Source organism: Bidens hawaiensis, unplaced genomic scaffold, assembly GCF_021521415.1.
Source record: "Bidens hawaiensis isolate Kalapana, Puna unplaced genomic scaffold, B.hawaiensis_p1.1 tig00063427_1, whole genome shotgun sequence".
Classification (NCBI taxonomy): domain Eukaryota; kingdom Viridiplantae; phylum Streptophyta; class Magnoliopsida; order Asterales; family Asteraceae; genus Bidens; species Bidens hawaiensis.
The window spans coordinates 1-10,769 of NW_027501343.1; positions in this window are offsets into that span (position 1 = coordinate 1).

Below are 10,769 nucleotides of genomic sequence, written 5' to 3' on the forward strand. Positions count from 1 at the left end.
GTGTTACAATAACTTACTTTGAAAACCTGTGAACTCACCAACCATATGTGTTGACTCTTTTTAGCATGTTTTCCTCAGGTCACTAGCAAGCACTTGGATTTAGGATAACATTGCATGCATGGACTCGCATTGGTTTAAGTTTGAAAACATTTATTTGATATTGGTTTTGCGCTTGTAGCGCCATGAATTATTTAAACTTGTTTGGGAGATGGCTCCCGCACTTTGTTTAGGTTCCGCACTAGCACTTAAGTACTCTGAACATTTTATTTTGATTTGTTAAAACTTTTAAGACCATATAGATGTCGTTTGGTGTGATTAATGTGTTCGGATCCTGGTGTGTCACCCGCCTTACGGTAAAACTCCGTTAGTGGAAATTTGGGGGGTGTGACAGATTGGTATCAAAGCCATTGGTTATAGCGAACCAGGTTGCATACCATTTCATATAGGTTGCAGTCCGGTCCTATAGCTTTTCATGATGCATTAGTTACACTGCACATATATACATGAGATACCACTCACTCATCCCAACCCCAACCCTTGTGTCACAGTATGTCTTCGTCATCAGCTGATCAAGCCCGTGAGAAAGCACCTATCATCGCTGAGGAGAGCACACCACCTGCGTCCTCGAGAATGAAGAGGCAGCGAACCATCTCTGATGCTGTCACATCTACTGCTGAGGAGTCTTCACCCGAGCACACGTTCTTGCCTAAGCCCCAGTGCGACTGGGAATGGTACCCAGAGGTGGTGACCATGATGATTGAGAAGGGAGGAGGTTCCACCCCTAGCTGTTGTAGGTCCTTCTTGCCCTACTCTACCCGCTCTGCCATGCCCTCCTGAGCGGGTGATAGCTGCACTTGTTTCTGGCCTGGATAAGGCGCAGTGTGGGAAACAGGGTATGAAGTCGGACATTGCTAAGCTAGCGCGAAGGAAACAAAGTGGAGCCAAGCATAAGATGGATTTCTTAAGGGAGCTCTGCGATCGAAGGTCAGAGATGCACTACAAGTTAACCTTTGAAGTTGAGAGGCTAGGTGAGAAGATGCAGATGCTTGCAGACAGGTGATAGATCTAACTAACGAACTGAACATTGCTCGTAACCGTATTCGGTATCTGGAGGACCGGCTGGCACCTCCAGAGGACCCAGTGGAGGACCTTGATGAAGACCCAGAAGAGGACCCCGAGGAGGATCCAGAGGAAGACCCCGAGGAGGAGCCCGAGGTGAGCGGGGTCATCGGGTAGTATCTGACGAGTGATATCGTCAGTTGATATTCGTTTGGATTTCTTTCTTTTATGAACCTAGGTGGGAGGGTTGTTCCCATCCAACAGAGGATATTTTTGAACTATGATGTTTGGATTGAATGATTGTAATCGGATTACAAGTTATCTTTTCAAGTATTGTTTTCTTAAATTAGTTGTTTGATTGTTATTGATGTACTAGAATTAAGGCATTAATCCGGTCTATGTTCACGACTGCGTAGGTTTATGTCGGGACGTGGACGTGGCCATGGCAGGGGCAGCATCAACTTCACTCCAGCAGAACTGGCGGCACTCATCAACGAGCATGTGACCGCAGCGATTGCAGCAGCCCAGATTCCGGGGCAGGCGGCAGGGGGGTAAGTATACACTTTGCTGTCATTATGACCTATCGAAACTCAGGCACTAACACTTACTTTGTGAACCAAAAATCTAGGAGCCGCAGGGTGCACCTTTAAGAACTACATGGATTGTAAACCCCATGCGTTTAAAGGCACCGAGGGGGCTGTCGGTTTGCTGCGCTGGATAGAGAAGGCAGAATCAGTGTTTGCTATGTGTAATTGCCCGGCTGCGAGCCAGGTGAAGTTTGCTACAGGGACTCTCGAGGAGTCAGCACTTACTTGGTGGAATACCCAAGTTCAGTTGTTGGGTCTAAATGCGGCCAATGCTATGTCATGGGAGGAATTCAAAAATCTGATCAAGACCGAGTATAGACCGCGTGGTGAAGTGCAGAAGTTAGAGCATGAGTTTTGGAATTTGCGGATGGAGGGTTCCGACATTGAGGCTTATACGACACGATCCCATGAGTTAGCGATACTGTGCCCTCAAATGGTCGATCCTACTTATAAGAGGGTCGAAATGTATATTGACGGTTTACCTCCGCAGATCCAGAGTATGGTGACATCGGCAAATCCCGCCAACATTCACGATGCCGTCCGGGTTAGCTCATAAGTTAACTGATCAAGCCGTCAAACAAGGCACTCTCCCGTCCAAGAATTCTGCTACTGGCACATCCAATAATAAACGCAAGTGGGGAGAGTAGTGGCAACAACAACTCCAACAACAAGAGCACCTCTTCAGGCCACAATCAACAGAGACGGTTTTGAGTCTCCTCGCAGGGAACAACTACCCGAGCCAGAACCAACAACAGGGAGGATATCAGGGGAAACTCCCAAAGTGTAACAAGTGTAACTTCCATCATGCGGGGAAATGTGATAAGTACCGTTGCAACAAGTGTGGCAGACATGGCCACGAAACCAAGTTTTGCCGAGCAGAAAACCCCCAGAAACAAGCTCCACCTCAAGAGGCCCCGAAAGGGTGTTTTGAGTGTGGACAGGAGGGTCACTTTAAGAGAAACTGCCCCAAACTGAAGAATGCTGGTAACGGAGGGGCAAATGGCAACGGGAAGAATGGTAACAATGGGAATGGTAACAACGGAGGTGAAGGCAGGGGAAGAGCCTTCGTTATAGGTGGTGGTTCAGGTGAGACTTTTAACGACTCCGTAACTATTACCGGTAAATATAAAATGAATGGTTGTTATGCGCTAACTTTATTTGATACCGGGGCCGATCGAAGTTTCGTTGTCAACTAAATTTTGTGAAATGGTTAATTGCACCCCATCTGCCCTAGAGTCTAAGTACACTATCGAGTTAGCAGATGGTAAAATCATCCAAGTGTCCCATAATTTGAAGGGTTGTACCGTAGAATTGTCTAGTCATTTGTTTCCCATAGATCTTATGCCGATTGAACTTGGTAGCTTCGACTTAGTTATTGGGATGGATTGGTTGTCCGAGCACCGAGCCGAGGTTGTCTGTCACGAGAAGATCGTCCGCGTACCTCTCCCTGGGGGAGAAACTCTCATTGTTCATGGTGAGAAAGAGGAGTGCGACAGTTGGGATCATTTCCCTTATGAAGGCACAGAAGTTACTGCGTAAAGGCCATACTGCGATCTTAGCCCTAATCACCGACAAAGGTACTGAAGAGGCTGTGGAGGAGGAGGTCTCAATCGACCAGATCCCTATTGTTAGAGACTTTCCTGAGGTTTTCCCCGAAGACCTACCTGGCCTTCCGCCTCACAGACAAGTGGAGTTCCAAATCGACCTGACACAAGGAGCTGTTCCTGTAGCTCGTGCACCGTATCGCCTTGCTCCGAATGAGTTAGAGGAACTGTCTGAGCAGTTGCAAGAACTGCTAGATAAGGGTTTCATACGCCCCAGTTCATCCCCGTGGGGAACTCCAGTCCTATTCGTGAAGAAGAAGGATGGAACTCTACGCATGTGAATCGACTATCGGGAACTTAATAAGGTGACGACCAAGAACCGGTATCCCTTGCCACGTATTGATGATCTGTTCGATCAGCTGCAAGGATCCAGTTACTACTCGAAGGTCGACCTTAGGTCGGGTTATCACCAACTCCGAGTTCGGGAAGAAGACATTGCGAAAACAGCGTTTCGTACTCGTTATGGACACTATGAGTTCGCCGTTATGCCACTTGGGTTAACAAACGCCCCAGCCGTATTCATGGACCTCATGAATCGTGTTTGTAAGCCTTATTTGGATGATTTCATCATTGTGTTCATAGACGACATCTTGATATATTCGAAGACAAGGGAGGAACATGAAGAGCACTTGCGATTAATGATGGAGCTACTCATGAAGGAACAACTGTATGCCAAATTATCGAAGTGCGAGTTCTGGATGCGTGAAGTAAAATTTTTGGGCCACGTGGTAAGTGGGGAGGGAATCCAAGTGGACCAGTCCAAGATTGAAGCAATCAAGGATTGGCCAAACCCGAAAACTCCCACCGAGATCCGTCAATTTCTGGGATTAGTTGGTTATTATCGCAGATTTATTTGAGGATTTTCCAAGATTGCTCAACCACTCACATCCTTAACCCGCAAGGGCATTGTGTATAAGTGGACCGAGGCACATGACACAGCATTTCAAACTCTGAAAGACAAGCTGTGTAGTGCACCAATCCTATCACTGCCCGAAGGAGTAGAAGACTTTGTTGTTTACTGCGATGCTTCACTGCAAGGAATTGGATGTGTGCTTATGCAACGGGAAAAGGTCATCGCATATGCTTCTCGACAACTGAAGACCGCTGAAAAGAACTACACGATCCATGACTTAGAACTTGGAGCCGTCATCTTTGGACTAAAAATCTGGAGGCATTACCTCTATGGAACCCGGTGTACGATCTACACTGACCATAAGAGCCTCCAGCACATATTCGAGCAGAAAGAACTGAACATGAGGCAGAGACGATGGGTCGAGTTGCTTAACGATTATGAATGTGCTATTAAGTATCATCCGGGTAAAGCCAACGTGGTGGCTGACGCCTTGAGCCGAAAGGAAACTTTGAAGCCCAGGAGGGTTAGGGCTTTACAACTAACGATTTACTCTGGTCTACCTGAAAAGATCAGGGATGCCCAGTTAGAAGCTCTAAAAGCCAAGAATTTCGATACCGAATCTTTGCGCAGTGTATACGGGAACTCAGAGGTTAAGTTGGATGGCATTCGGTATTACCATGATCGAATTTGGGTACCGCGTTATGGGGATCTAAGAACACTGGTCATGGACGAAGCGCACAAATCCCAATACTCAGTACATCCGGGATCAGATAAGATGTACCATGACTTAAAAGAGCTATACTGGTGGCCGAGTATGAAAGAGGAAATTGCTGGGTACGTGGCTAAGTGTCTGACATGTGCCAAAGTGAAAGCAGAACATAGGAAACCGCCGGGATTACTTCAACAACCCGAAATTCCTATGGGGAAATGGGAACAGATATCCATGGATTTCATATCCAAACTACCCAAGACACCCAGCGGTTGCGACATGATTTGGGTCATAGTGGATCGATTGACCAAATCCGCACATTTTCTAGCCATCCGGGAAGCGGACAAGACGGATAGGCTGGCTCGCATTTACATTAAAGAAATCGTTTCCCGTCATGGTGTGCCGATATCGATTATTTCGGACCGTGATGTTAGGTTTACCTCAAACTTTTGGAAATCGTTGCAAAAGTCGTTGGGTACACGACTGGATATGAGCACAGCTTATCATCCACAAACAGACGGTCAGAGCGAGCGAACAATACAAACATTGGAGGATATGTTAAGGGCGTGCATCATCGATTTTGGGAGCAGTTGGGAGACGCACTTGCCTTTGGTTGAGTTCTCTTACAATAACAGTTACCATACGAGCATACAAGCAGCCCCTTTTGAAGCTCTGTATGGGCGTAAATGCCGATCACCACTCTGCTGGACGGAAGTGGGTGAGAGCCAACTAACTGGCCCTGAAATAGTTCATGAAACGACGGAGAGGATAGTTCAGATCCGAAACCGTATGGCAGCAGCACGTGATCGTCAGAAAAGTTATGCTGATAAGCGTAGAAGGCTTTTGGAATTTGAAGTCGGGGACAAAGTTTTATTAAAAGTGGCACCGTGGAAGGGTGTCATTCGTTTCGGAAAACGGGGAAAGTTGAGCCCGCGTTAAGTAGGGCCATTCGAAATCGTGGAACGAATCGGTCCAGTGGCTTATACGTTGGACTTACCGGAACAACTCCGCGGGGTACATAACGTCTTCCATGTATCAAATCTTAAAAAGTGTTTGGCTGACGAAAACTTGATAGTTCCTTTGGAGGAACTAGAAGTGGACGAACAGTTACGTTTCATCTAACAGCCGGTGGAAATCATGGATCAGGACGTAAAGACCCGTAGGCACAGTAAAACTCCTATCGTTCGCGTTCGTTGGAACTCTAAGCGTGGACCAGAGTTCACATGGGAGCGCAAAGACCAGATGAAAGAAAAGTATCCACACCTATTCAAACCTGAAGCCAAACCATAGGTACGATTTAAATTTTCGGGACGAAAATTCTTTTAACAAAGGGATGATGTGACAAACCTAAAATTTTTCTTTTCTATCCCTTTTATGTCCCAGTCTAGTGGTGACATGACATTAATTTTCGGGACGAAAATTCTTTCAACAAGGGGATGATGTGACATCCGGCATTTTTAAGTTAACTCTGTTAACTAAACCCAGTTAAATCCTGTTGACTATGTCTATCAACTCAGTTAGTTCTGTTAACTATGAGTATGAACTCTTGTACATGTGATGTCATGTATGCGTATATTTAAGTCAACGTGTCATTGGTGACTTAAACAAGGATAAGTGACTAATTATAACTAGGATAATAAACTCGTCTTGCATGTTATAATAAACATGTCATATAACATGTATGATAAGTATAATGTGCTATGTGATTAATATGTTATATTATGGTTATTACATGATGATGTGATTGTAAGTAAGCTAAATGATTAAATAGGTTATATTGTATGTCATGTAACATGTTTATTATTTAAATGGAACCTTAGGTTATGTTACATAGGAAATGTTTATTAAAATATGTAGCATGTCACACATGAGTTAATAAAAGTTAACCTAAGTAATTTTATTCATTAAATCAATCATAAAGGGTTGTTGATAACAAGGAGGTTACAACTATTGGATGCCAACACCTTTTCCTTTCCCTTTTCCTCTCTCTTTGGCCGTGATACTCACACACACACACATACTCTCATTTTCTTTCATACAAACAATCATCTTCTAGTATTTTCTCCATAACACAAGAGTTGGTGATTTTGGTAAACAAGGGTTTAAGCATTTGATCAAGCAAAGTGAGTAGATTATTATGTTTATATGTTTCTTTTTCTTTTAATTCATATGAACCTTGTATCCAAATGGTTGGATCATGAAAGGGGATGATCAAAGTTTGACAAATAAAAAGGATTTTTGTATGAGTCTTGATTAATATTTTGAGTCCTTTATAAATACTTGTGTTCTTATTATGAAATCAAATGGATAAAAATAAGACATGCAATTTGATTTGGTAAGAATGTTTCTTGATGATTGTTGAATCAAAGGATAGAAAAGTTGTGATTTGTAGTTGATTGTGGTTAAAACTGTTTATTGGCAGATTAGATGTTACGGATTTAGATAGTGGATAACTTGATGATATGTTTGATATTTTGATCGATTTTTGATTCTATGAACATGTACTTTGAATCTAGTTTTCAGAAAGTTCAGAATCTTAATTTTTGGACTCTGATTGAGTACTTTTTATGAATTTATAAAATCAGGATGCAAATCTGATTTAGGGATAATAATTTCTGAGTTGAGTTGTAAATTTCATAACTTGATGATAAAAATAGATATGGATATAATTGTACTTCTAGGATGTTGTAAATTGAATTAGGAATCTAGTCCAATTGGTCTTGCATCAATTGGACAAATATGGAATTTTTGATAAATTTTTGATTACTGCTGTGTTGTTGTAGAAATATAAATCATGTTGTTGTAGTATATGAATATTCTGGACGAATTGGTAAATCCAAAAATTGTGAGAAAAATATATGTTGAACCTAATACTGATGTGTATATGTGTGATTTATTTGGTAATTTAATTGTGAGTTTTGATTGATGAGAAAAATCGGTTTAGGTGGTATAAATTGTTAAAGGTGATAAAGGTGTTGGTTGAATTGAGATAATTGCAAATTGTGATATGTTAGTTGTGGTAAATTAGAACTTTGACTTTTTAAGTCAACTTAGAACTAGTTGACTAAATAGTTAGTCTTGCTTGTGATGTTGTGAAAGTGTATTGATCATAGAATTGCAAGGAATATGGCTAAGTGTGTATACTTGATGATTGATTAAGTGTGACTAGAATTATAAGGTAAACATTCTAAGTCCAACCTTTTAGTCAAAGTTCAATATTTTAGTCAAAGGTCAACACTTTAGTCAAAGTCAACTTTAGTCAAAGTCAACAAAAGTCAAACTTTGGTCAAAAGTATTTTTAAAAACAATGGGAGATTGTTGGATACTAGTGGTTCTAGGAACCATCCCACAAGTTACTTACGTACTTGCATTTTTAGGGTCTTAGCACGTGACGCATTTACTTCGGTCGGATTTGTGTAATACCCGAAGCACCAACAAGGTGAGTTTACGGCCCCACTTTTATACCTTTCCTTTGGGGGAGGAAACATGCAAAACTGTTTTACTTTACTTGCTCTAAATATTTACACAACCGTTTGGTTGCTTATAACGTAGTGTTTCTTTGCCATGGAAAGTCCTCACGAACATCGGACCGTTAACTAAGGTTAACTGGCGTGGTAAATTTAAATAGTACTATTGGGTTTGACAAACCCCACCCTGCATTATTCTCGACTGGAGGTCGAACGGGGTGTAACTTTGACCAAACATTGTTAAGTTTTGGCAATACTTGACTTGAGGCAATAACTAGTCAGCTTCGGTCGTGATGGAAACATAACACTATGCGGCAACGAGTTAACTAAGTGTAGTTAACCATGGGCCACCTTTATTTATAAATGTTTATGAACTGATAGAGCATAACTTACTTTGAAAACCTGTGAACTCACCAACCATATGTGTTGACTCTTTTTAGCATGTTTTCCTCAGGTCACTAGCAAGCACTTGGATTAGGATAACATTGCATGCATGGACTCGCATTGGTTTAAGTTTGAAAACATTTATTTGATATTGGTTTTGCGCTTGCAGCGCCATGAATTATTTAAACTTGTTTGGGAGATGGCTCCCGCACTTTGTTTAGCTTCCGCACTAGCACTTAAGTACTCTGAACATTTTATTTTGATTTGTTAAAACTTTTAAGACCATATAAATGTCGTTTGGTGTGATTAATGTGTTCGGATCCTGGTTTGTCACCCGCCTTACGGTAAAACTCCGTTAGTGGAAATTTGGGGGTGTGACATAAGTCATAGCATGAATTTCATTACTTTGGTTATATGATTAAGGTTCAATTTTTGTATAATACATAACTGGACTACACTTAATGCATTATGATGCCTCATATCTCTTCTCAAAACTTATTTGTTTTCTCCAAATCACCCCAATTTGACTTCAACCCCCCTGATATTTGGTCAAAATATCTTTAAATGACAGAACTTAAATATTTTTACTTTTTTTATAAATTTATCATTTCAAAATATCAAACTTTATATGCCACGCAGTTCGAACTTACATGCCTTTCATTCAAGGTGTTTATGACTTATAGTGACGCCCCACCTTTGTAGTTCTATGGTAAACCCTTAAGTTTAGATTTTTATCAACTTATGGTTAATGTATAATCTTTTTGCACAGTTTTGTTCTTTTTCATAAACATAAAATTGAGTCATTTTGAGTGACCAAATACCAACATGCACCTTTGTGCCTATCATTTGGAGAGATGTATCTTGAGACATTCATATTTCATCAATGCATCTCCATATTAAGTTTAGCGATTTAATTTAGTTTATATCACCTCAATTTTTAGACATCATGGAAAGCTACCATACTTATCAATTACTGCTCTAATAGCCTTTTTAGCCTATTAAATCCACAAGATCAGTGATAGTAGCCAAATCTCTGTCATTTCCCAAAAGCTTGGAGCAATTTTCATTTAAAACCTTTTAAGCTTTTTTTAAAGCTTGAACTGAATATTCTTATCATGTCTTAACACCAAAAGTTTGCACTTTAATCAAAAACATTTTTACTTTTGAAAATCTTCTTGATAAATCATTTGATCACATAAGTCTTAACACAAAAGCATTATTGACTAAGACAAGCTGTTTCAAGTTTATCACATATTCAAGTACATAACCAGCAGTTATATTGATGCATATGTTGGGTTTTAGCATGATTATCAAAGTCCAAAATAACCATTTATTAAGGAAAACGCAACGAAAATAAAGTTTTAAATCTTGTTAACCATTACACATAAACCCGTTTATGTTAAACTCAATCCAGGATCCATATACGACATGCATGCTATCAAAACACAACCATAGGGTGTTAACATACATACCTTCAAATCCGAGAATGAAAGAGATGAATGAGGTTGAATGACAAGCTTCCAAAGAAAGAAACCTCAAGCTTGTATACCCAACGAGCTCCAACAAGCACCTTGGTTGCTAGGGTCCTAATACTTGATGCAAGAACAAACCCTTTTGTTCTTTTTCTTCTTCTTGTTCTCGACTCCTAATGGAAAGAAAGAGAGAAGAGATGTGTGTGTGTGAGAGAGAGTGTAAAGATGATTTTTCCCAAGAATTATGTTCTCCCAATCCATCTCTTGCATGTCCTGAATGAAACAAAAGGAGGAGAGAGAAGAGGGAAGAGGTTTTTCCCACCCAAAATTCAAATCCCCTTTTATTACTTACCACTTATTTACTTATAATGTTTATGTAACATAAGTAACATGCAATATGTCATTTAACCAATTTAAATAACATCTCTCAATATATAAATTATCCATATATTTATTTAACACACAAAAGTAAATATTTTGAAAACCCAATTTCCAAATATTATAAGTGTTGATAATCATTACTTAGATCATATCTAATAATAATTATCGTGGTGTTTGTCTAGCCTGGTTTTGGGTATGACCTGACTTGGATCAATACGTACTAGCCACATCAACTCAAATATGTGTCTTGGGC